At 37.4% G+C, this 26,577-nt stretch overlaps 1 long non-coding RNA gene across 1 annotated transcript in view; it reads left to right on the top strand.

Moving 5' to 3' along the window:
• Nucleotides 1-949: 949 nt before the first annotated feature.
• LOC146072560 (uncharacterized) overlaps nt 950-26,577 on the top strand; it is a 117,110-nt gene continuing 91,482 nt past the window's right edge. Inside the window, exons 1-2 of the long non-coding RNA XR_014473185.1 lie at nt 950-1,338; nt 5,577-5,695. This is a non-coding gene — a long non-coding RNA (uncharacterized LOC146072560). The remainder of the gene's footprint in view (nt 1,339-5,576; nt 5,696-26,577) is intronic.

Below are 26,577 nucleotides of genomic sequence, written 5' to 3'. Positions count from 1 at the left end.
AATGTGCATTTTATATTACTGTTTCGTAAATATGACAATTTAGTATTGTTTGGAAACAATGGAACAATATAGCAAGTACATTTTGAGCTGCTCTGAATCTACATAAATTATCATTATTTTTGTTATTATTATTATTATTATTATTATTATTAATAATAAGAATTACAGGATGTAATAATTGAGCAAATGCTATATATTACAAAAAAAATCATGATGCATCTCTAGTAACTTAAGTGTCTATTGTGTCCTGTGATCGTTCATCATTTTTTTTTTTTTTGTTCATTTGTGTTGCAGGGTGTGGTTATGGCTGTGGAGCTGTTATATAGTGTTAAAGGTGCAACTATACATTTTACACATGTCCAATTCTTGTAAATGAACTTTCAGTTACTATTAAAAAAATAAAAAAAAACAACAAAAAAAAAAAAACCTGTATATTTGTTCATTTTGAAACAGATGGTCACCAGTGAAACATTAACCCAAGAGAGAAAGTGACAGCTCTAAGAGATAAGATACCAAATTTATCTTTTTCTGTATTCTGTGGATAATACAATTTTGAAGGAGGGGATTTGCATCATGCTCTCTGCTTGCTGCAGCCCACATTATGCCATTAACAAAGCATAGAGAAAGGAGTGCATTGGATTAAAGCACACACGAAGAGGAGTGGAACAGCTGAGTAGCATGCAAAGATAAATTGCAGCTAATATAAGCGATGCCAACCTATGCCACTTTCACAATGACTTCCTCTCCCGTTACAAATGAAGCTTGGCAATAGTGCTAATTGCAGTAGATTCACACTGTTTCTCTGCAATGTGGGAGGCAAAGGCAAAGCTGCTTAGCAGCATCCTGATGGATATACAGTGACATTTGCAGTCTGTTGCCATGGTCGCCCTGGGACTTTTGTTATGAAAAGGGATTTTTTTTTCATGCTTCTATCAGATGACGTCATAGATGTCCATGGATGTGACAGGCCACCTTTGGGTTGGAGGTTTAAAGAGACAGCCTCCAGCTGCAACACTAGCCCTGGCTATTGTCTGAGATGCTGATATAAAGATGGGGGGCAATTCTTTCCCCTAGCTCAGTTCCCAAGAAGCTCCTGACTTAGAACGATCTTGATGAAGAGATGAAGTGCTTGATGAAGTTGGCATGCCATAATTGCCAGGTGCCTGGGCAGAGGAGAACATTCCCCCCGCACCTCCTCTTTATTACAGAGTATCAAGTGAAATCCTCTTTTTCTTAAAGAAACACTAATCAGCCAATAGAACAAGATCACTGCTGCAAAGAGAACGGAAGTCATCTGAAAACTTTAAAGAAGGACACACACAGTTGTATAAGAAAAAGGTAAGGAGCAGTGTACTTGCTATTCTCCTAACTGGAATGCCTAGGAAACAAACCAGCTAACAGATGGATAGAGCAGGTGTATGTCTGCAAGTAATCATAAGTACATAGAGAGATGTGTATCTATATTAAACATAGTAAGCATATAAAGTAAAACATAAGCAAATGTATGTGTACATATACACAGCATACAGATAGAAGCTTTATTTCAATATACAGGATGAAGACTCTCCAATCCTGATCTGAAAGTTTTGTACAGAAAAAAAAAAAAAAGCAATTGTTTATTTGAGCAAGTGTCCTAGTTCTTTGCTGTCTACAAACAGTTGTTATATGAAAATATGTACTATTAAAGCATTTTACATGCTGGCAAAGGATACTGGGAAATAATAAACAAAAAATTAGATTTTAATATCCAGGATGGAAGAATAGATTGAAATACTTAATTGTCATCATGATTACTTTGTATATTTCATTTTTTGATTGGGGCTAGTGTGTTTTTAATAGTCTCTTTATCTGCACTATGCTAATTCCAGGTATTATACAATCATTTATATCGAAGACATTTCATGTAACTCAAATATCAAACTGTACTTTGTATCTAACTTAATGAATCACAGAGAAGGCTCAACAGAGTTGTGTGCTTTTCCTTTCAGCTTCACATTTCCAAAATGTGTATTAATAGAAAATAAACAGATCAGAATGCTTGGATGATAATGAGATTTAGAAAATCCTTATTTCATTAGTGCATTGTAATGTAATATTACTGGACTGTGTGGATTTCTGGATCTCCTCCAGCGAAGAGGAGAAAAAGAAATCTCTGGTACAAAATTACATTATATATCAATTGCATTTAGTTCTAACAAAGTATGTGCTTTGGTCAAATTTCTCTTTTCCCAGACACACAGCTAAATGCATATACAGCAGGGTGTTGTTCTGCACAATAACACATTTATGTTTTATTTTTTATTAAATATACACAATACTAACAAATAAATATGAAAAAATATACAACAAATCCATTATGTGATTTTTGTTGAAGTAATACGTAGGTCATAAATTTGTATGTGAGTGGAAACAGATTAACTTTTAACTCTACAGATGGATAGTATAGAAAACATTCAACTAATTTCTATTCATAGAAAGACAAATTTTCTAGAACTCGGAAAATAATAAATTAAATTGACAATGAAACATGTATTTAAGTATTTAGTGGCATTTCTATCTAGTGTGTGTGTGTGTGTGGTTGTATGTGTGTGTGTGCTGAAGGAGTGTGTGTGTGTTTCCATCTGTTGAATAGAGATAAGGCATTGTGACGAGAAATGGTGAACTTTTCATCTTCCATGCATCTCCCCAGTAATGTATTGTGGTTAATAATTCAGCAAATAAATTTGCCTGGCTTTGTACTGTTGGTTGGACTGGTAACCAGAGATTGTCATTAAGGATCTTTCAGAATCCCCCTCGTTAATAGATCTTCAGTTGAATTCACACAAACTGATCTAAAAAACCACCTCAGCAAAGTGTTATCTACTTGTAGTTTCAAAATAATCTTACACCTTTAGACTTTAGGAGTTGTAATGGGCATTGCTGTTTTTTAAGTTTTTGTTTTATATAAACACTGGGAATAAGTTTATGGAAAACCACGTGTGTGTACCAATTTTAACAACATTGAATGTGTCAATTTGAATATAACACTATTAATATTGTCTGATAAAGCTTTTAACAATATGATTAAAACAGACATTTAATAATTAGGTAGCCACTCCCCTAGACTAGAAACCATTGCTCTTTAAAAAATCCACATCAGGGGCAAACACATTCAGCACCAGACCTTTGGACAGCGATCACAAGTTCAGGTTTCACATATGAAATTTTGTTCTTCCACAATATGTAGTCTTTGCCATCATTGACATTTCAAATAACCTACTGTATATAGATCACAAGGTAGTAAATTATTTTTTTATGGAAAATATGAAATATACAAATATAATATAAAAATAGTCTTTTTTTTTATTTCAAATGATTAAAAGACTTATTGACTTTTAAAATCTTAACATTTGTTTAGCTTTGCCGCTAACACCTAATATTATTAACTGTATTAACCGCAATCATATATTGAAAATTATTTCAGAATGATGTATTATGTAGAAATACTTAAATTTTAATGGAATGTTATTAGGAAAATAAAAAAAATGATAGCTGCTGTACAGTATCAGACAACTTTACTAGACCAATATATTTAATTATGCAGATCCAATATGGTGTCCAAAGCATTTCCTAGTTTTAAAAAACCCCACAAAGAATGGGTATAATCGCCTATACTGTACATGGGACACACAATAAGTGATTAGTTACTTTACATGTGTTCATATTTAGACTGTTTTCCATGTTTATAACATCTGCATTTCACTGTTATTTAATTTGATTACTTTTCTTTCTCTTTTATTGAAATATTTGTCAAATAATATTTTCATCCAATTAATTTTTCAATGATTTGGGCATTATATTTGAAAATAATGAATCTGTTTCATTCAAATTATTTAAATAAAAAAATAGAATTGCAAATACATTTTGAATGTTTTTTATTGTCAACCTATATTTAGCTTGCATTTTTATTTTATGCAGTAATTTGCAAAGTGGAGTTTGCAGTCTAAATTATTTACCATACACTTGGCTTAACGTTGTTAGAAGCCAATTAATCTAGCAGTATGTTTTTTTCATGTGGGAGGAAACCATAACTCCTAGAGGAAACCCACAAAACATGGCAAGAACATACAAACTCCACAACAATGAACTGACTGAAACAGAACCCATGACTTCAGTATTGTGAGGCAGCAACATCAACCACTCTCATACCATACTGCCAAATATACCTAAACAACAAAATATTTGTGATTGTATTACTACCACTTTGAGCTACTTATTATACAAATATTTTATGCTTGTGGTACTATATTCATGTACTGGAGATAGGATTTTATTTTGTGATCAGTATATATGGTTTTTCATGATTTTTTTTAGACTTTGAGAAGAATAATTCTGCAAGACTCATGTTTAAAGTTTCTCAGTGTTTACATTGACTTTTTGTCTCCTATTCTGTGAAATATTTTATATAGAGTATATGTCATTTTTTTGTATGTCTGCGGGGATGAATTAACCTAATGGTAAACATTTTTATAAAGACAGCCAGTGTTAGAACAATAAAGGAAATACTTAATATTATCCTTTATTTATATAGCACCACAAGGGTCCAGCAGCATCTCAAAAAGTACATAAAAAAATAGGCAAAACAAGAAAGACAATACAAGATGAAGAGGGAGAAGTACATGGTATATAAACATTACTGCACCAGCCGACATGACACTGACATAAGCAACAGGGTGGCAGGACTGAGTGTTTAGGTGCTGGTGTAGGCAGTATGGAGTAGTGGATAGTCTAAGCAAGAGAAGCAAAAGCACGTGAGGTGTGAGGGCCCTGCTTGTGAGAGCTTACATACTGACAAATTTGATTCTAAAGAAGTACTGTAGAATTGTATTCTTCTTTTTATCACTTACGCAAACCGACCTTCAATGCGTTATACTGACCCTATAAAATGTAATGCACAGTCGCTTCTATTATTATTGTATCAGTAACAATGGAAAACATAAATATATAATTCATTTACAAAATGTTTCAACCCTAAATCCAGAAACCCAACATCATATTCTGTAAAATGCTTTTAACTATGTCCTTCGGCTTTTTTGAAAAAAAAAGTGAATTTGCTAGGTTGTAGTTACTCACAAGCCCAGAGAAATTACTGACATCAATTGCATTTGTTAGAGACGTGATGTACCACACCATAAGCTAATTAATTCCATCCTTATTAAAAAATTTCAGGCACATATAATCACAACAAAGCATATGTAAGGTCAAACGAAAAAGGGAGAGAGAGAGAGAGAGAGAGAGAGAAAGAGAGAGAGAGTATTACAATAAACAAAAGCTTTAATGATAATGTTGCAATATATATACACTTATATTTATCCATTTCTGTTTTTCATTCAATAACATGGACGGATGTGACATTTCACAACTTACTCTAAAATACTTATTAGAATGCATTATTAGACAAAGCTAGAAAGCTTGTAGTTTTTTTTGACAGTGATATTCCTGCTTTTACCATGTCTGATTTATTGAATCATTTATTAAAATTCCCAGTACGCTACAACGTGACTCAACCTACCAGTGTATTCATTTTACCTTTACAGATTTTTCTAGGCTGAGCGCAAAGGCACTGCCCAAGAGAAAAACATCTAACTAGACTGAGATGAGAGGATGTCAAGGAAAGAAGTGACATCCGGTTTTCTACAGCGAAAACACTTGTAAGGTTTGTGCTATTTTCACAGATAAGAAAAATGTGCTAATAAATATATATATCATATATTACGGAAATATGCTTTTTTCAATCTGTCAATCTATCTATCTATCTATCTATCTATTTAATATCTGATTATTATTAGTTATCATATATATATATCTCCCGCTCGCTCTCGCTCTCTCTCTCCTCCCCCCAACCCACTCTCTCATTTGCGCTTTAGATTGACAGAGGGGCAAAAGGTCTAATTCTAACATAGCTAAATAATACAATTCTGTATATTCCATTACTTTTATTTTGGTTCTCTTTCCTTTAAATTTATTGCATAAATTAAATTGTACAACAACAAAAACAATTGATTAGAATTTGAAAGCATCGTTAACTTATACATATGATATTTTTTGTACCTGTTACAGACGCAGAAAATAAAAATATAATATTTTTTGCTGCAAATGTGAAACAATGTAATTAAGGTTTTAAGTATCTAATGACCCAGGATTACCCCCAAGATATAGAGCAGAAGTGTCTTCTTTATGTATTTACAGTGGTTTGGAGACCAATAGACCTTAACCTACTATAGATACCTTTGTTGAATTTGCAAGTTCAGAGTCAGCAATGTTGACTGTCAGTCCCATATCATTTAGATTTTTAAAGTCATTGTTTCCAGAATACATTTTGTGATGCTTCCGGTTAAGTACTGTAAATACAGTACTGTACTGTAAATACAGTACTGTACTGTAAATACAGTACTGTACATGTTGTGCGACTGGAATACGAATCAGTTTTCTACATATTCTAGTACTAGAGTACTAGAGTACTATAGCACCAAGAATGTAGTACAGCAGGACTTTCCACTGTGTAAAGCAAATACCCAGCTGTACGTTTTCTTTAACATATATATTCCTCTTCCTTTTCACTTTTGTCTAAGATTACAATGGACACATTTAAGTGCAATGTGAGATTATTAAATTGTTAACCCTAAACTAATTAAACTGTGGATCTCATAAAGGAATAAAAGGCCTGTTAACCTACATACGTGACTTAGTGTATCTTAACCATCCTTACTTTTTTCAATCTTCACTAATATAACTTTTAGCCTTGTATTATAACATTACGTTGTAAGTGAACGTAATCATTCATTGCATCATGTACATACATATAATTTAAGAGCAATGGTAAACAAAAAAATGAATAATAATGCTACTAGCATATTAGATGTGGCTGATAGCAGGGAGATATAAATTTCACTATATTGAGTGTAGCATTTACTTTTAACTCTATAAAATGTCATGACAAGCTAGCACATCTAATTAGTATAACGATGGAATAAAGGGATAACTCTCCATGAAATAACTTGATGATTGGGTCGTGTATTGTATGGAACTAGTAGGGAATATTAAACTATTAGTACGATTACCTTAGCCATTCTTTTATAACTGCAGAAGAAAATTATAAAGGTGACACATGTAAAATGTTGGCGAGCTGTTGGAAGACTGAAATAATGATAATCCTTATATGTTCGCCACACTATTCATAAACAATCATTGTTATTATTAAATGAAGGAATAACAATACCGTTTTTTTCTTTAATACAACATCATCTGCATCTATTCTAATGCAAATGTGTGCAATATTAAAGTGCTCCATTTAAAAGTATTTTTTTTTTGTCTATATGCTAATTTTCTTTTGTATGTAAAGCAGGTAAAACAAATATATTACATTTTAGTCATTATTAGCGTTTCACATTCATTTCAGACCATTTATCTTTATTATGGCTTAAATAACATCACCTATAATTATTACAGCACTGATTGTTCTTTAATTGTATTGACTTACATTTTAGTGTACAATTATGCATAGTAATGAGCCTTTCTGATATTGTGTTTATTTAATTTGCATCCATGACTTTTCTTTCCTATGATTGGGTATTTTCACTCACCCATGTCAACTCCCTGTATGCACAACTCACTAGTAAAATATTATTGGGGAACACAGTAAGGGCACAAAATATTATATTACTGGAAATAGAAAAAAGTTTTGTTTCAAATATTCAAATATTTATATATATTTATGTTTTCCTGCTTTTAAAATCAGAGGTTAATATTGGGAAATGTCTATGTTGGATGTTGGCAGAACAATTCAAGGATTGGCAGGTACAGGTATTGTGTTTGCTCTGCCACCCCAAAAGGTATCTAGATGTTCCAAAAGAGTGATAATAATTCTAATCTGTCAATGGTCATCACTGTTATGAATACTACAATCCTTTTTGCCTTATGATAATTGCTGTCTGTTAGTTACATATGCCTCAGAATTCTAGTCACCAATATGATGCCAAGAAATGCTGTATACCCATTTCAAATATTCCATACAAGTCATTGTTATAGGTTAACTAAATAAGTTTTGAGGTCAAAATAACTATTTTGCAATAATGCCCGATACATTCATTATTTGATTTGACATGTACTGTAGAGTCTGTTAATATTGAGAAAAGGGGTTATTTCTAATAGGCGAAATTCAATCAAATTAGAGATGACAGCTATAAAATCTTTTTAGGTACAATGCTTCCAATACTGAGAAATATTTGCTCAAAAGTACAAATTCAGACTGAAACCGTAGCATTCAATTAGAAATCATCTATTATCTGTCTAGCAAAGGCTAGATAATGAAGGCACATACTTGACTAGTTGCTAAGGTTGTAGTGAAAATGAACTCCTTGGAGCAATATTAATACTGTGGATAACCCTTGGTGTGCCAAAGGGTGGCCTTCCATTGTGTACTGCAGTTTCATTTTTACAATGGCTAAATCACATGGATTTGAAATGGAAATGCTATAACATAAGGAAGCTTCACCTCTATGGATAAAGCTACCAAGTGCTCTGTGCAATGATGAGGAGAAGGATGTGTATAGCTGGCACTGACACATGTCACTAATGGAATGATAAAGCTCTTAGCACCATTATACTATAGTAGTTGGGAACTCACAGCATTAAAAAAAAAACACCACATGACACCACCCTTGTTTAGCGCTATAGGGGGGAGGAACAAAATAATTTAATTGTCCAGGTTATAACAAGTAAAACATCAGCAACATCTAAATATGCATAACAAATGATTATTATTACCATACAGCTATATTGTAGATGGATTGGTGGACTTATTTCAGTTGCATTTTCCCTTTGAACTATAAATGGAAGACATTCGTTCCTTACATTGCTTTATTAAATGTTCTATTCCAGGTTGTAAATGTTATTAACCAGAGAGTATGTTACACAGTCGTTCACTGTCTTAGTAAATATGCATGCAAAACTCTAGATTTAAGTAATTTTCTGACCCTATTTCACAAAGACTTTTCATTTCTAAGATTGTGCTGACTTCATATTGTTGTGTAATGCTTTGAAGCAATTCATTGAAAAGATACAAAATTTGGGTTATTGTGCACTGATTGCATTCCATGTGGAGTCTGTTCCATGCACCCAACAAGCAAAACCCACAGTTGTATTATATATTTCTCTTTCTTTTGTTACTTCTACAGTACAGAGAATAGTTTGTTTACTACAGCACAGATGTTGCACCTGCAGTTTACCAGTAGGTAACTACATATTAACAAAATGCCTATTGCTACTAAACTAGACATAACACTGAAAGAAATCAGCGGTAGTCAGGAACACAATGGCATTCTGCAAACAATTTTAGATCATTTAAACTTAAATAATAACTTAGAGAAAAGGTGTAAATCCCTGCCAAGAATGAGCGACTGATAGGAAATGGGCCCATTTAGTAATAAAAGTAACTGCGCCCTTATACAAAATATCCGAGGCACTGCCCATACAGCTTAGAGCATTGTGGATCCCTTGAATAAGATACACTAAACTCTCCAGAAATTCAGCCTGACCAATATATATTTCATGCTGCTCCCTTGTCAACTAAATAACCATACAAAAGCTCTGAATAACAATATAAGTCTTAAAATAAATGAGCAATAATATATATTTTTTATTTTTTACGCTTTTACGGTTTAATCAAACACAAGTGATATATATAAATAATGCATGCAGAATAATGGGTAAATTCACAAGCCTGTTTTTTTTTTTTTTAAGAAAATAGTCAGATCCAATAATAAATTCTAATGAATATTGGTGCATATGACACAATCTTTTACATCTAATCGAATATTTACACTTATTTGTCAAAAAACGTGACCTGATTGCTTATATTTAAGACCATTGACGAACATTATGGGGGAAATTTAATAGGATGAGAGATTCAGAAAGTGAGAGATTTGGGGCCAGATGTACTAAGCTTGAAAAGTGATAAAATGGAGAGTGATAAAACACCAACCAATCAGCTCTTAACTGTTATGTACAGTTATGTCTGTGTTTGACAGACAGTAGCTGATTGGTTGATGGTTTATCACTCTCCATTTTATCACTTTTCCAGCTTAGTACATCCAGCCCTTGGTAAGAATTTTCATTTTTTTAAAAGCGGCAATCATTTATGCTGCACAACCATTTCGATTCTGAAGTATAAATGATTGCCGCTTTAAAAAAACCTGGAGAGATCTTCCCAAATCTCTCACTTTCTGAATCTCTCATCCTATTAAATTTCACCCTATAAGACCAATAGACAAAATAATAGATTTCAGGGAAATAACACATACAAAACTAAATACAAAACCAAATGTTATCCCAATTCCACATTTAGCAAATATGTTTTATTTATTTGGGGTAGCACGTGAATAGTTACCCATCAACTGGCTCGTGTAATAAATGGAAGACAGGCGTCAGAATCCTATCGCATTGGTAGTATCTCGCCAATGATTCCAACAGATGGTCCAATTGTTTCATGACTCTCACAATCACTGCGCAGCAGCATTAGCTGAGGGAACCTGCAGTGAGAAGACAGAGACGGCAGTCAGCAATTGCACTTATAGATTTATATTATGTAATTAACAATCATTATCTGAAATGCAAGAAAAGGTCGTTATCATCTTTTAGCCGCTGGGCACTTTGTTTTTCTAGAAAAGCTTTAATTCTCCATAATTTCTACAGACATATTATTCATTCTAAACGACAAGTGATTTTGAAGTGGGTGTGTGGTAATATATGCCGGCTCCTCTATTATTTAAATTCTAGAGTACTTAATTTACTGGATGAAATTGTATTTTTTTTTTACTTCCAAGTGAAAATATGTCATGAACATATGTCTGTGCATTTCTAAAATTACAAGAGGGTACACTGAAGACCCTCCCCCCTTCATGGTTATTCAGTAAACATTACTATAGTTGTAGAGTATACTGTATGTTTCTACTTGTCTATCAAATAACAGCCAGGGGGCTCCAGAATGTAATTCGTTTAAGATGCTTGTTGAGCATTGTGTTAAATTGCTTCTGGGTGATGTCATTGTATATCTGCGTACAACTGCATGGTAAATACACTATGCATATACTTGAATAGACAATATATAACTAAACACACACACATTTACTGCCTGATCAAGCTGTATACAGTAGTTTTATCTAAGTGCATTCATTCGCAAGTATGATGAAGTCAGCCATGGTGGGCAGTTTTAAGTATTACTGAGAGTTTGAACATCATACGGTACACTATCTGTGGCATCTGCAATATACCAGCCCAGTCAATTCCTTTAACCATTGTGGCCTTCTCGTGTACCCCATGTAAGGTTTAACTACTGAATCACTCATTTGGATACCTACATCTTAAAGTGAAAATGCCTATGCAAGTCGAGATCTAGGATTATTTAGCTATCAATTATAGGTGTTGCTATCCAACTTGGGTTTTGCTGTCTAATTGGATTACTGTTGATGACCTTTGATTTTTTTTCTCATTCAATGCAAATTTCCCTGATTTATCTCCATTATCAATTTGTTCTTTTGCAAGCTGGGTTTTTACCACTTTGTTCCTGTTTTTAGAGGACTTGTCCTATTTTAATGCTATTGTTCTTTTGTTGCTTATTGCAACCATACTGGTTAGCGACTTTTGCTACATGCTTAAAAGCAGATAGCAACCAATTACTCATTAGGTTCTCTGAAAGAGGGAGTATAAAGATTATATTTATCTTTTTATAGTGTCTTACTTACTGGTGTTACTGAAAACCATTACAACATCATCAAACTGTAGCAAGTGGCACAATATTAGCACACAGGGGAAAATATAATAGCCTTATAGATGCAGGCATTGGTGAGTCCCCTGCAAGTCTGCCTGATGTTCTAAAGGGGCAATCACTTAAAATTGGTTATCCTTAAATAATTATATGAAACGCATAATTTAAAACAAGTACAGTAATAGTGGATTATAATTTAAAAATAATAGTGGTTTATAATGAAGATGTTACCAAACTCCCCCAACAAAAGATGCAAGGGCTGGCATTTGTACAAAGCAAACTTTGTGTCATTTGGATTTTATTTCACAAAGTCTATACATTCTCATACCAACATAACTTTTGTTGTATACCAATGTAATTTCCTGAACGTTTTATACAGAGTCTTGATAAGATCTATTTTGTTTGATGATAGAGGTTGATCACAACGAAGAGCTCCTAACACTTACAAGGCTACCATAACATTCTCCCAAACAACAGTTTATATTATTTCACCATAACATTAGAAACAATAATATTCAAAAGAGACTTATAAATGACTGAGCCATGTATCTCAGTGTCATCTGCAGTGGTGTAACTACTAAATTTGCACCCCCCTCCTCAAGTAGAGTTAACCCTCCCCAACCCTGTCTCACCCCTCTGCATTCCCCGTCTGCCGCTGGTCTTGTCTGCAGTGCCGGTGCTCTTCGAACTCCTGCTAATGAAAACTGACCCTCACAAAATGGCTGCCCCTAATAGCAGACCATTTTTAAGGATGCTAGAGGAGGCCGCCGCCACATCTAGCATCCTCAAAAACTGTCTGATGTATGGGGGCAGCCATTTTGTGAGTGTCAGTTTTCATTAGCAGCAGGAGCCAGGAGGAGAGCCAGGACCGCAGACAAGTAAATCTGCGGGTCCCGGCCACAAACGTGGCAGGTTCCAGCAGGTGGAAGTGGTGTAACAATAGCCCGCAGACCCCCAGCACCCACATTTTCTCAGTGCCTCCCCACCACCGTGGGGTCTGCGGGGCTATTGTTCTACCACTGGTCATCTGGGCTTTATTTCCCATGCTAGTGTTTAAGTTTGTAAGAGTGTTAAAATGATCCATTCATCTGATGGACACATGCACTGTAAGTAAGATGAGCTGACTTTGCATACATTTTTTGTATTTTCCAAAAGAATGACTGGTAAACAATGCTACATGATATTTTCATGATACATCATGAAATGTCTGCTCTAATTAACACAGGAATAACTTATACCACTGAAATACACAGGAATAACTTATACCACTGAAATACAATAGTAACCTACTCACTACTAGATCAGACATTTTGAAGACCTCTTCCCAAGTCTAGCTTTAATACACTGATTATATTCTCAGATATAGGTCTATAATAAAAAAAATTCTAAATAATAATGATAGCCATATATTTAATACATACAGGTAGAGCCATTCTCATCTAGCCCTTTAATATGATTAAGTGAGTAATATGATTACTCTGCTTATCCCCTTCTGTATTGTTCTATGTATTGTATTGCAGCATTCAGAAGCATTTATAGACCACACTGGGGGCCATATGTATTAAACTTGAAAAGTGAGCGATAAAGCACCAGCCAATCAGCTACTCACTGCCATGTCACAGGCTGTATTTGAAAAATGGCAGGTAAGAGCTGATTGGTGGTTTATCACTCTCCATTTTATCATTGATTTACAACTTGATATGAATATTCCTGCAGACTTAAAAAATAAAACATCCTGCTCCAACTGTAAAATCTACTCAATTGTTGACTTAAAGTACATACAGTATAGAGCAAATGTTGTTGTTGCACAATTAATGGTGCATATGGCAACATTATGCTAATGATTCTCACTTAGAAGAATTAAAATGCCTGGAATCATACCGCTTCTCTCGAAATCAAAAGAGAAAAGCTGGGACATTCATGAAATATGTTCCGCCTACTGCTACAGTGCAATAAAATAACTTCTCCTGTAAATTGAGTGACAGATTGCATTGTCACTGACCGGTGAAACACTTTAGGGTCTCATGCCACTTTCAGTGGGATTTATGTGGGTGGAATGGAATATACAGTATTGATAGTATTGTATTTACAATTGCTATTAGCTTAAAAAAATTAAAAAAAGAGATGAATGTTTTCAAATTCAATCCCACACATGTTTGTGTACATAGATAAGGCAGATAAATGAACTGAGATTTACTTTGATTTTAGTAGGGACAGTCAAATAGGGAAATCAAATTGCTTATGGTAATGAAACTAAGTCCATTTAAAGAAAAACGAGGACTTTTGCTAAATCCACCGAATAAAAACAAGAGCTAAGCACAGAAAGGATTAGTGTGACACCAGGAGAGGTAAAATAAAAATGGAAAATATTAAAATACATTGTAATCTGATATCAAGAAATGAAATTGAAAATGAGCTAATGGAATAATTTGTATATTTATGTATTTCTATTATATCCATCAACATAACACAGATAAAAGACGTGCTTCAGAAAAACATTACGGTGATTACTAAAAGTACTACAGCTTTACATTGCAGAAAGGTAACTGGAAACAGGAAATTAACATTTTAGTATGGTTTACCCCCAAAATACTTAAGATTGAAATGAGAAACAAAAAAATAAATAAATACATAAATATATAAAAAACAAACAAAAAAACCCAATATATATATATATATATATATATATATATATATATATATATATATATATATATATATATATATATATATATATATATATATATATATATATACCTCATACGAATAGGTGGCAAAACTAGCTTTATTGGCATCTACAGACGTTTCGGGGTGACAGCCCCGTCTTGTATATGCTTATTCTGTTTAAATGCCAGAAAATTGATATTGAAAATGTGCATTGAAAATATTTTTCAGCATTAATATAATTTTATGTAGTTCTAATACAGAATTTGATGTCAGGAAATGTACATTAACTGCAAACAATGACTAAGGAAATGAATAGCAGATAACTGTTAGTAAGTGGCAGTAATCCATTTTTCAAAACAGCAGGTGCTAATTATATTATCAGTTTAGTTTAAAAATGTTTTATAAATTGAGAAAGAAAGTGTGTGTAAGCAGGGACATTATTAACTATATCGTGGAATTACCTGTAAGCTTTGCCAATATTCATCATGTAGACCCGCAGCATGTTGACACGTTTAACATGAGGAGATTGACCATGTCGACATTCAGTTTATCAACACTGCAAAATGTCAACAAAACTGTAGGTCTGGGCTATGTAGTGAACACTTACTTTCACTCAACACCAACCTTGCAAGGCTGTCTTATGGGTCTGATGGTGACAGGTGAGTTGGGCTCCCTGCCGTGTCATCTGATGCATTGGTTCCAGAGGTGAGTACATTAACCCCTACAGTATATTTAACCCTAGTCCTCCCACCACAACCTAACCACTATGCTGGCATTCCACAGAATGTCAGTATGTCAGATGTTGATATTTAGTCAATGACAACATTATTACTGTCGACATTCAGGTGTTGGCATTATGACTGTTGACATAGTGACTGCACCCCATATGAAGATAAGCAATTCCAATGTAAAAACACAGTGTATAATATACATGCTACAACTATACAACTATCACTTCTAAGTTGGCAGCAAGTACCATTTACACGTGAATTTCTTTAATTAGTATTTTTCATTTATATGGCATTCTTCTGCAGCATTGTACAGTACAGAGTTGATAGAAAATGCATCAAAATGGCATAGTACATGGGTAATCAGACAAGTAAGGTATAGACAATCTAAAATAGAACAATATAGAATAGAATAAAACAATATAGAACAGAATTAAAATATGCACATTACATATCTACTAGTGCTGGGAAATGATTTAAGTTTTTAATCACAATTAATTACATGATTTTTCTGCGATTAATCACAATTAATCACATAAGTGCCGCTTACCTACATTCTCGTTGCCAGGGGTTCCATGCTCATTGCCAGGGGCTCCATGCTTGTTGCCAGGGGGATTACATGCTTGTTGCCAAGGGGAATTACATGCTCATTGCCTAAGGGGAGGTAAATGCTCATTGCCCAGGGGGGAGGTGAATGCTTGTTGCCCAGGGGGAGTTAAATCTTTTTATTGCAGTGGGGGGGGGGGGGGGGCGTAGTGGAGGTGCAGAGACTCTGACAGCATTAGAGACCCTGCACCCCTTCCAAAGATGGCTGCCATGTGCAAAGGAGACAGACGCTAGTGGTCCTCCTGCACCTCTAGCGTCTGTCAGTGCAACAGATATTAGAGGCGCAGGAGTACTTCTACCATGTGGCCATTTTTGGAGGGGGGCATGGTCTCTGTAATACTGTCAGAGACTCTGCGCCTCCGCAGCACTGCCCCCCCTGCCACTGCACCCCCCCCCCCCCCCTCATTAACAGAATTTAAAAAAATCCACTGTGGCGTTAACGCAATAAAAGCATGTTAATGTGCCCAGTACAAATAGTTACATAGAGACCACAGAGGGGTAGAGGGCCCTGCTCATAAAAGCGTACATTCTTTGGGTGTACACAGGAAGGGTAAGAGGAGCATATTTGTATGTGCACTGCATATAATCTTGTTATGGGGATGTCAGACACACTGCATATTTTCTCCCAAGCTCATAACTCACATTGAGACCGATGTACTAACCTTCAAAAGGGATATAACGGAGAGTGATAAACCACCAACCAATCAGCTCCTAATTGTCGTGTTACCAGATTGGTTTGAAAAATGACAGACTGGAGCTGATCGATTGGTGGTTTATCACTCTCCACTTTATCACTTTTCAAAACTTAATACATCTCATCCCTTAACTGTTGGGGTTCCTCCTCTGGGAACACAGCTGCGATGTATAAGCAACCTCAAAAGTGCTGTATTGGGAATGGAGGTGCGATAGCACTTTATGGGATGAATGTGGCAGCTGTCCATCAGGATGGGCAATGCCACTCTACTAATAATGAACGAGAAGCAGTCATTTTAAAGAAATGCTTTGTTGTCTACATCCTCTTAAATAATAAAAGAAATTGGAATAAGACTAACATCCAATTAATTTTACTCCCTCTGAGGACACTTCCTTTGGCCACATCTCGGAGCGTCACTCTGGGCGGGATGTTGTAACATCCGCGCCCATTATCGCCGGCTACCGCATTATTAGTAACGGCATATGCTATAACATATGCCGTTATTCATGCAAGGGACAGCTCTTGCGATAAGAGCTGTCCCTTGCGATGCGGTGCCGGCGCTGGACTTCCGGGTCTGTGACCCGGGAGTCCATCTGCGCATGCGCAGACCCCGGCGCCGGCCGCAGGGCACGCTGGGAGGGATCCGTGACGGATCCCTCAAACAGCGCTGCGGTAAGAAGCCCATAGGCTTCTGCAGGGATTCGCCAGCTTTAGCTGGCGATTCCCTCCGCAGCGCTGACACTGCGGAGGCGCCATATAGCATATAGAGATGCGGTAGAAACCCCGAAAACGGGGTTTTTACCGCATTTCTGCTATATAGCATCCCGCCCTCTGTAGGAAGAATCAATTTTATAGCACACACAATAGCAATTAGTAACCAGTATCCATCTGCACACTTACTGCCAACTGGCCGAACTCCAGAATCATTTCCTTCATCTCCTTTGCTCCAGATGTGGCAAAAGCTTTGTTTCTTACATTTCACTATCTATAAAATACTGTTGTCCACCAGCTAATAGGAGAAAAGAAAGGATCATCATCTACTGTTCATGCTGAGATGTTGGCATTTAATGGGAAATAATCTATCAAACTAGTCATGAAAAATGATATATACATGACACATTTCTAGTGTTGTTAAGGTCACTGTATTGTATTGTACTGTAGGTTGCATTACCTTTAGGCAATGTTAATGAAACAAGGTCATCTTTCCTGTACTGCCCTAGTGGTAGAAAACTGCCACTTACACCATAAGCACATATTGTACCATATTACAGGTACGTCGCCATGCAGAATTATCTGAGAACATAAATGTATTGTTTTATGACAGGGGCAATAGAAATATGCAATGATATACTTTATCAGGAAGAGAAGGACAGTAGGGGAAATTTACTATGATGGAGTTCTATTTCACAATGGAATTGGGCAACCAATCAAATACCATTATCAGATACTATTATCTTGTAGAAGGTGTATAAAAAAGTAGATTCTGTTTGGTTGCCCATAGAAAACATCCTATGTGAAATAGAACTCCCTCTCATCTTATTAACTTTCCTCCAGTGCATCTATCTATCTATCTATCTATCTATCTATCTATCTATCTATCTATCTATCTATCTATCTAATTTGCCAGGTGGATGATACAGCACATAGGATACATTTGTTCTCAAAATGGGCAAATTTATGTTGCACTGCAGGTGGGGCTTATGTTTGTTTCTGTGTAGGATAAATACTGGCTGCTTTATTGTAATCCTGCACTTTGAACACACCCCAGCCAAATCTAATGCCCCGTACGCATGCGTTTAGAGTTAGGTTTTGATTAAATTTTCACTATATAGTCAAAATCAAACCGAATAGACACCTGATGCCGATTCGATGCAGATTCGATCTTGATGCGTGGGTCCGCGGCATCAAAATTGAATAGAAAAATAGACTGTGCAGGCAAGACTAGACAGATCTGTACTATATATAGTCAAAATGGAATGTGTACATTGCACTCTCGTTGCGATGCCATTGAAATGTCATATCAATAATGGGTGCAGTGTGTGTAGTGCACAGGGGCCGCACATGTCTAGGGGTCCCACACTGCTGGATGCTGGTGGGAAAGAGGAGGGGGCTGGCCCTGGCTGGAGACTGCAAACGGGCCCCCTCATCTCTTAGGCGCTGATTCAGACCCGTTCCTAATGGGCCATATTCATTCCCCCATCCCCGATGCGAGAATAAGCGTATGTGCAAACCCGGGAGTGAACAGCCGTAGCGAGTTTAATTCCTGCCAGGTCGTTCACTCCAGAAGGGGGCGTGCAGGGGGCGGAAGCAGGGGAACACCCAGTGTTCTATGGGCGTGGCCTTAAAAATGCTGGGCATACTCCTGCTGATGCAGGCGCGTCAATGCCTGCTTGGGGCCAGCAGCTGACATTACATGACATCAGCACTCGCTCCTAATTTGGCGGTTAGTGGGCGCTAGAGAAGTCAGTCCAGGCATTTCTCTAGGCTTCACTGAATTCAGTGAATGCTAGAGAAATCAGAGGAATTACTGGGGATATTTCTATTTTTTGCTGCAGTCCCATCCCCTCTATCATTTTGGGGATACTTCTTTTTTGCCTCAAAAATATCACTTTAAATAGTATTTGCTGCAAAATATTACTGGTAAATTTACCTCTTTATGAGCCATTTGTGAATGCTAAGTTCTTTTTTATTGCTTAATATGAATGCAAAAGTGTGTTTTACTGTCCTTAAAATCTGCAGCACCATGTAATTAAAACAAAACAAAGCATGCAGAATTGTAGTGATCCAAACAATGGTCGGCAGCGCTGTATGGTTATTTATTATTGAATTATGGCAACATCCGTTTTCATCTGTAACATCATACTGTGAAAGAAGACATTTGTGTCTGGGACTGCACTGTTCTTTTATCCTTCATCATACAAGAATCCATGTTTAATATATTCCTTACCTTCCCCTACAAGCAGAGCAAAGCAGCATCTATATACTAGCTCCTAACTTCCTGATCTAGCAGTGCAGCTGTCATGTTCTATGCAGATGAGGTTGCTGGGACTGACAACAGGTGATTATGTTGCAAATCCTAATACAGTATATATATATATATATATATATATATATATATATATATATATATATATATATATATATATATATCAAAGTTGCCTACCTTCCTGCATTCTGCAGGAGACTCCCTGAAATAGCAGCAATCTCCCTCTCTCATTCATTAGTCTAGCAATCTCCCTCATTTCACCTAGCCCGAATAATGCAGCTGTTACATTTGGGGGGGGGGGGGAAGGAATGAGAGATAGATACATTTACATTACAGTATAGTATCTCTTACTAACTGCTTTGCTCATCTACATTTGGATGTAAGTCTTTTTACAAGATTCCTTCTCTCTTTTCACAATCTCTCCATATATGGAACTAGACATGCCCTTTGGGTGGAGCATGACACCCCCCCTCAATGGGGCGCTGTGCAAAATTCTACTATCAACTATAATCTCCCTGAAACTAGTTTTCAGAAGTAGACAAGTATGATTATATATACTGGTTCACACGCAAAGGCAAATTCACTCTCTAGCATATAAAATTATATGCACTGCAGGAGGGCTGATGTAACATGTGCAGAGACAGTTAGATTTGGGTATTATTTTGTTTCTGTGCAGGATAAATACTGGCTGCTTTATTTTGAAGTACACCCCCCACTCAAATGTAACTCTCACTGACGTGACATCAGCCCCACCTGCAGTACGTATGGTTTTGTCCATTAGAGAGTGAATTTGCCTTTGCGAGTGTACCAGAATAACCCCCACAGTGCATCAGGAAAGTATTCACAGCACTCCACTTTTTCCATTTTATGTTACAGCCTTATTCCAAAATGGGATAACATAATTTTTATTCTCAACATTCTACACACAAGGGCCTTGATTCTGGTTGACTCGCAAAGCTACAGATTTTGCAGCTTTGCTAGGCCACCAAATGCGGCCCGCTGCACGCACGACAGTCCCTCCTCCCCTCTCACGCTGAGTTGCCGACCATCGAATGATTTTAACAACACTTGCAAATCTAAGTCACTCTCTGGTGGCTTAGGTTTGTGGCGCACTTGTATGGATAGAGGATGGGCAGCTGACATCCGGTGTTGTCAGCTGCCCGTCCCCCGCACTCGTGTCATGGACACATTACCATGGGAACGCCCAGCATTTTCATGGGAATGCCCATGAAATACTGAACATTCCCATGGGCAATACTCGTAGCTGTCACCCCAAGCAATGCCGCAGTGCTACATGTGAACTGCGAACGGGCCGGCAAATAATCAATTCGCCATGTCTGCTCACACAAGTTGGTGGCACATGCGAATAAAAGTTTATTTTGCAAATGTATTAGAATTAAAAAACTAAGAAATCACAAAAAAGTATTCACAACCTTTGCCATGAAGTTGAAAATTGAGGTATATCCTATTTCCACTGACCATCCTAGAGATGTTCCTACAGCTCAATTGGAGTCGACCTGTGGTAACTTCAGTTTATTCGATATGATTTGGAAAGGTACACACCTGTCTATATAATGTCCCACACTGGACAGTGCATGTCAGAGCACAAACAAAGCATGAAGCATGTCTGTAGACCTCTGAGACAGGATGGTCTCAAGGCACAAATCTGGGGAAGGGTACAAAAAAGGATTGGAACCACCAGGACTCTTCCTAGAGCTAGCCAGCCATTTAAACTGAGCGATCAGGGGAGAAGGGCCCTAGTTAGGGAGGTGACCAAGAACCCAATGGTCACTCTGTCAGAGCTTCAACATTCCTCTGTGGAGAAAGGAGAAGATTCCAGAAGGACAACCATCTTCACAGCAATCCACCAATCAGGCCTTTTGTCTGAGTGGTCAGACGAAAGCCACTCCTAAGTAAAAAGCACATGGCAGCCGGCCAGGGGTTTGGCAAAATGCACCTGAAGGGCATTCTCTGGTCTAATGAGACAAATATTGAACTCTTTGGTGTGAATGCCAGGTGTCATGTTTAGAGGAAACCAGGGTGCTCTTCACCAGGCCAATACCATCCCTACAGTGAAGCATGGTGGTGGCAACATCATGCTGTAGGGTTGTTTTTAAGCATCAGGAACTGGGAGACTAGTCATGATAGAGGGAGAGATGAATGCAGCAATGTACAAAAACATCCTGGATGAAAACCTGCTCCAGAGTGCTCTTGACCTCAGACTGGCCTGCCCAATGGCGGACTGGGGGGGGCATATGTCCCCCCTGTCATTTATGACATAGCTCATTTTGTAGCTGAGGACCAGGTCTGAGAACCACTAGCCACCTGGGAACCAGAGATACCGCCGGGCAAAGCTGGAACATTTTCCCCACTAATTCCGCCCCCCACCCGATTACGATGGCTGACAGTCGTTGCCCCCCCGGCATCACAGAAGGTCATGGTACCGCTGCTGGTTGGTAATTCCCGCCCATACAATAGTGTGTTCTCAGCTTTACTGTGTAAATTGTCCAACACAATACAGTAGGGGTAATTTTTAAGACAGCAGAAAGCTAACCAACAGTATGTTTATTTGGGGCCCCTATGTACTAATATCGACCATTAAGAAATATTTTCTGTGGTTGCTTATTGCAATGATAGAATATATGTTATTGCATCAGCTTACTTCCATAAATATCTCCTTACCTGAGAAGATTAGTGATAACAGGAGCACAGCAGTTGAGCTGTACATCACTGGTCAGTATGTATGAACACTGTAATGTGCCTCTCTTATTAAGGGGTTACCGGATCTGAATACAGGCATATTTTTGTACAGTTGCCATAGAGTAATGTATATTCATTTATATACAAACAAAAAATATTTAAGCACTCATAACTTTCAGTTCTATAGAACTAATTACAGATTTCCTATTATCATTTTTTAATAATCAGATTATAATTCAGAACCGTATTGTCTGTAACCTAAACTAGCGAGTGGTTCAATCAGACAATGAAGTGTGCATGAGTCTGCCGCAGTCACTGTTTTATACCATGATAATTAAAATCCCATTTATAAAGCATCGAAGTTTGCTGGCAACATATAAATAATTATAATGATAATAGCTGTCCTTCGCTACTTTACCGGATGCTTTCTTGTGTTGATTAAGCTGTGGGAACTAAGGCTCTCTCTCTCTTTTTTTTTTTTTAAAGCTATGTCAATATGCATCAACAGAACAGTCATTCAGCTGCAGTGTAAATTGTGAGAGTTAGACATGAAAGGACACCCAATTTCTCTTGAAACGTCTCAGGGCTCAGATCACAAAAGCAGGTAGCTCTTGACAAAACTGCATGTCCTTGTAGTCTCTAAGCACACAGACACATTGCTTTCAACTGTTTGAAGGAACAGTGTAGTCTGCTGAAGACTCTATTTGCTCAGGTGCTTTCAAAGTAACTGCTTGGAGCTTCCTTACAACAAAGCAGGTTTGCAGGCTCCCCTCACATGTACACTGACAGATCAATAATACCATGAGTTGTCCTGATGCAACCTCTCATCAGCATGTGATCACAGCCAAATAAGTTATACAGTACTGCCTGGAATGGAGAAGGAGCTTGCTGACTGGCAGCTGTAATGCCTAGCATTAAATCACGTGTGGTGTCAAGAAAAGAGACAATAATCAAAAACTTCAGTTAATTTAGGTTATGTACTATATATAGATTAATAAAACACAACATACAGTAGAAATATTCAAGGCAACTATGGAGGAACGGATAGTGCGGTCATACTGCCACCTTTATATTTGCTTTTGGAGAGCTGCTTTGCTTGGCTATCTTTTGACAGTGTGACCAGTGGGACAGTTAGGGTAGAGGAAAAACGTAAACTGTGTGGGGTCCTGAGGACCGAGTTTGAGAACCCTTGATCTACAGTCATCCACCAATTAATGGTTAAATGATTGGTTCAAAAAATTCTCAAACATTGAGTGCTTGGTTGACCTATTCGTCTGTCTGACTCCAATTATCTATGGAACATAGGCAACTGTATTTAGAGAAGTACAAAATGCTGCTTGGAAAAAATGAAGTGGCTGGCTGTATATTTCTATTCTAAATCGGCTGTATATTTTTATTCTATATTGGCTGTATATCTTTATTGTAAATCCTTAAGAACGGAAACTAAAATATTCCCAAATATAAATTTTTTATTTCTCAAGTGTTTTCCAGTAGTAATATATTTGTAGAATGACAGAGAAGAGTACGGACTTTTTATTTAACCCATTCCCCTGCTCCTCCTTTGCCAGCAGCTTGCACCTAAAGGCAATTACATCGCGCGCAAATGAGAAAAACATGGAAATGTCAGCTCTTATCTATCACAGCTTACTAATGGCAACATGTATAAATGTAAAAATACTGTCAAATGTTAAATAAGTGCCAACACAATTTACAGCTGAAATCCCACATTAACTTATTCTTTATTATTATTGAAACGGCAAGCTTTATACATTTTTGAGACAAATCTGGTTTTTGCTTGGCTATCTATTACTCTGTATTCTACAAGCACTCTATGGGGTGACCTATATGGCTGCTACTATATGCCACTGTAAGTACTGGAGAACCTGGACCAATTTACAGCCCTTTAAAGCCAATTAGTATTTCTGATAAGTAAAAATCAATGTATCTCACTTAGGGAAAATCAAGAAAGTTCAAAGATTTTGATGGTGTACGTAACTGTTCTCAAAATAAAACATTAGTCTTTGCCCCCTGCTAGACATCAATTATCACAATATGATCTGTGGTAGGTGATGAACCAATTAAATTACTTTACTGTACTGTAAATACCTCATGTACGCTTTAAATTGTATTGAAGGTTATTCTAATGACATTATTAACAGGTTGAGTGTCTCTTATCTGAAATGCTCGAGACCACGAGCATTTTGGATAAGGTGTTTTTGGGGATTTTGGAATATTTTTTATTTCATACTTACCTGGTCCCCTGATTTTGCCCCGATGGTTCCCCGATATTTACGGTGTCCCCCGGCTTCCACGGCAGCCTTCATGATCCTCTTCAGGGGCATCTCCGGTCCCAGGGGTGCATTGCGACATCACCGACGCGCCCCGCCCACTCGCGCAATGCAACCCTGGGACTGCAGATGCCGCTGAAGAGGATCCTGGAGGCCGTCCTGGACATCGGGGCGAGGTTAGTATGAAAAAAAGGGGTGGAAAAAAAAACCTCAAAATATTCTGACAAACCACGGTTTTTGGACTATTTTGGTTTATGGAATACACAGATAAGGGAGACCAGACCTGTACTCTACATTTCTGTGCTAGAAAAATAAAACCCACACAGGCCAAGTTTTCCAGGGCAAAGGGCCCTCTCCAGATAAGAGCTGTCCTTTGCAAAGAACGCCAGTCCCTGGACTTCCACGTTTATAACCTGTAAGTCTGTCAGCGCATGCACAGATGGCCGTGTGGGATTCTGGTAGGGATCTGTTAAGATCCCTCTGACAGCACAGATGCATCAAGAAGCACATACAGTAGGCTTCAATAGGGTATTGGCAGCTACAGTATTGCTGACACTATCCTCTTCCCTAAACCCCCAGCATCTTCAGCTTAGTGCATATGGAAAATACAGCCAAAGCCCCCAAAACGGGCTTTTGATCTCATTTTCCCATTAGTATTATGATTGGTAGCCACCATCACTGGTTTCACCTACCACATAAATATTTTGATTTGGACCTAGACCATCAACCCGTGGCAGCCCCAGAAGAGTTCCATAGCATCTAGTTTGGGAACCATGGGCTTAAACCATATTCACCAAAGATCCTCCTGGATGAAGTGTATTGTAAAAAAAATTAAAACAACAAAAATACCCTGATTCACTGTAGATGGCTGAGTAAAGAGTCTGATCAACACTTTCTCAGCAATGTCCTAATTAATGTGGTTCATATTTCCATATAACCGACATGAGGAATTATACAAAATGAATTTTATGTAGCACTTTACAGCTAAGGCTAAATAACCTTTCCATAATACTAGAACATAACTTTATGTAGAAAAGGCATTCTGAATTTCCTCTTTTATCAACATGTTTTTTCAATGTATTATTCTCTGGATTCACAATTGTAAACTTATGACTTTAATTGGCCAATTCAGTTCTACAGGATGCTGCAAAGTCCTCCACAGTGATAGAGCTTATCTAATTTTTCCTTGCAGCCAATATGCAGGGGGCCGGGGAATAGAGGTGAAGATTGCTTGATGTAATAAGTGATAAATGTAAAGAGCCGGACATTGCACTGGCACATTGCAGAAAATGTAATAGTTCACTTAATGTGTGAACCTGTGATCATTTGGTAGCTGAAATAATATTATTTATCCTATCTCATACTTGCAAAAATTTATTTTCTCTTTCCCAGGAAGGGAAGTACTAAAATGAAAAAAAAATGTATATATATTTTTTTTACTGCTTTACCATACTGTATGTTCTGCGCCCTTGATACCTGAGCTTCAATGCGGAGGGTAACATTAGCTTATAGAAGCTTATAGGTTTCTTTCCACATTCAGCACTGAGAGGGGTCCAATCACAGCACCCCCACGGGCCGCGGCCCATGCGCAGAGGGACTCCCAGTAGTCCAGTGACCGGTTCTGAATACATCGGACAGCAACTATCATGAAATCTGTCCTTTTTGGTATATGCTTTCCTTTCCTGACATTTGCAAATGGTGTCAATGCGATGTGTGGCGGGTCTACTGGTAAAGGATAGCACAATCGGTACTTATGTAGTATCTGGGCGTCCGATTTAGAAATCGGATCGGATCGCATCGCATCACATCGCATGCGACCAAATCGTATGCGATGCGATGGTCAAGATTTTTCCATAGGATTCAATGTTAAAATGGTCTGAGTCCATTTTAACATAGAATTCAGTGAGAAAAAGGGGTCCTTTTCCTTTCCCCACTATCCAAGTGGGCATGGAGTTGGATATAAACCTGTGGCGAGCGTAGCGAGCCACCGAGCCCGAAGCGTGGCGAGCGTAGCGAGCCCCGTGAGGGGACACAGAATACTTTTTAAGAAATATGCGTCCCCTCGCGGGGCTCGCTTCGCTCGCCACGCTTCGGGCTCGGTGGCT

Source organism: Crinia signifera, chromosome 4, assembly GCF_055691185.1.
Source record: "Crinia signifera chromosome 4, ASM5569118v1, whole genome shotgun sequence".
Classification (NCBI taxonomy): Eukaryota; Metazoa; Chordata; class Amphibia; order Anura; family Myobatrachidae; genus Crinia; species Crinia signifera.
This window is presented reverse-complemented; position numbering and strand designations above follow the sequence as displayed.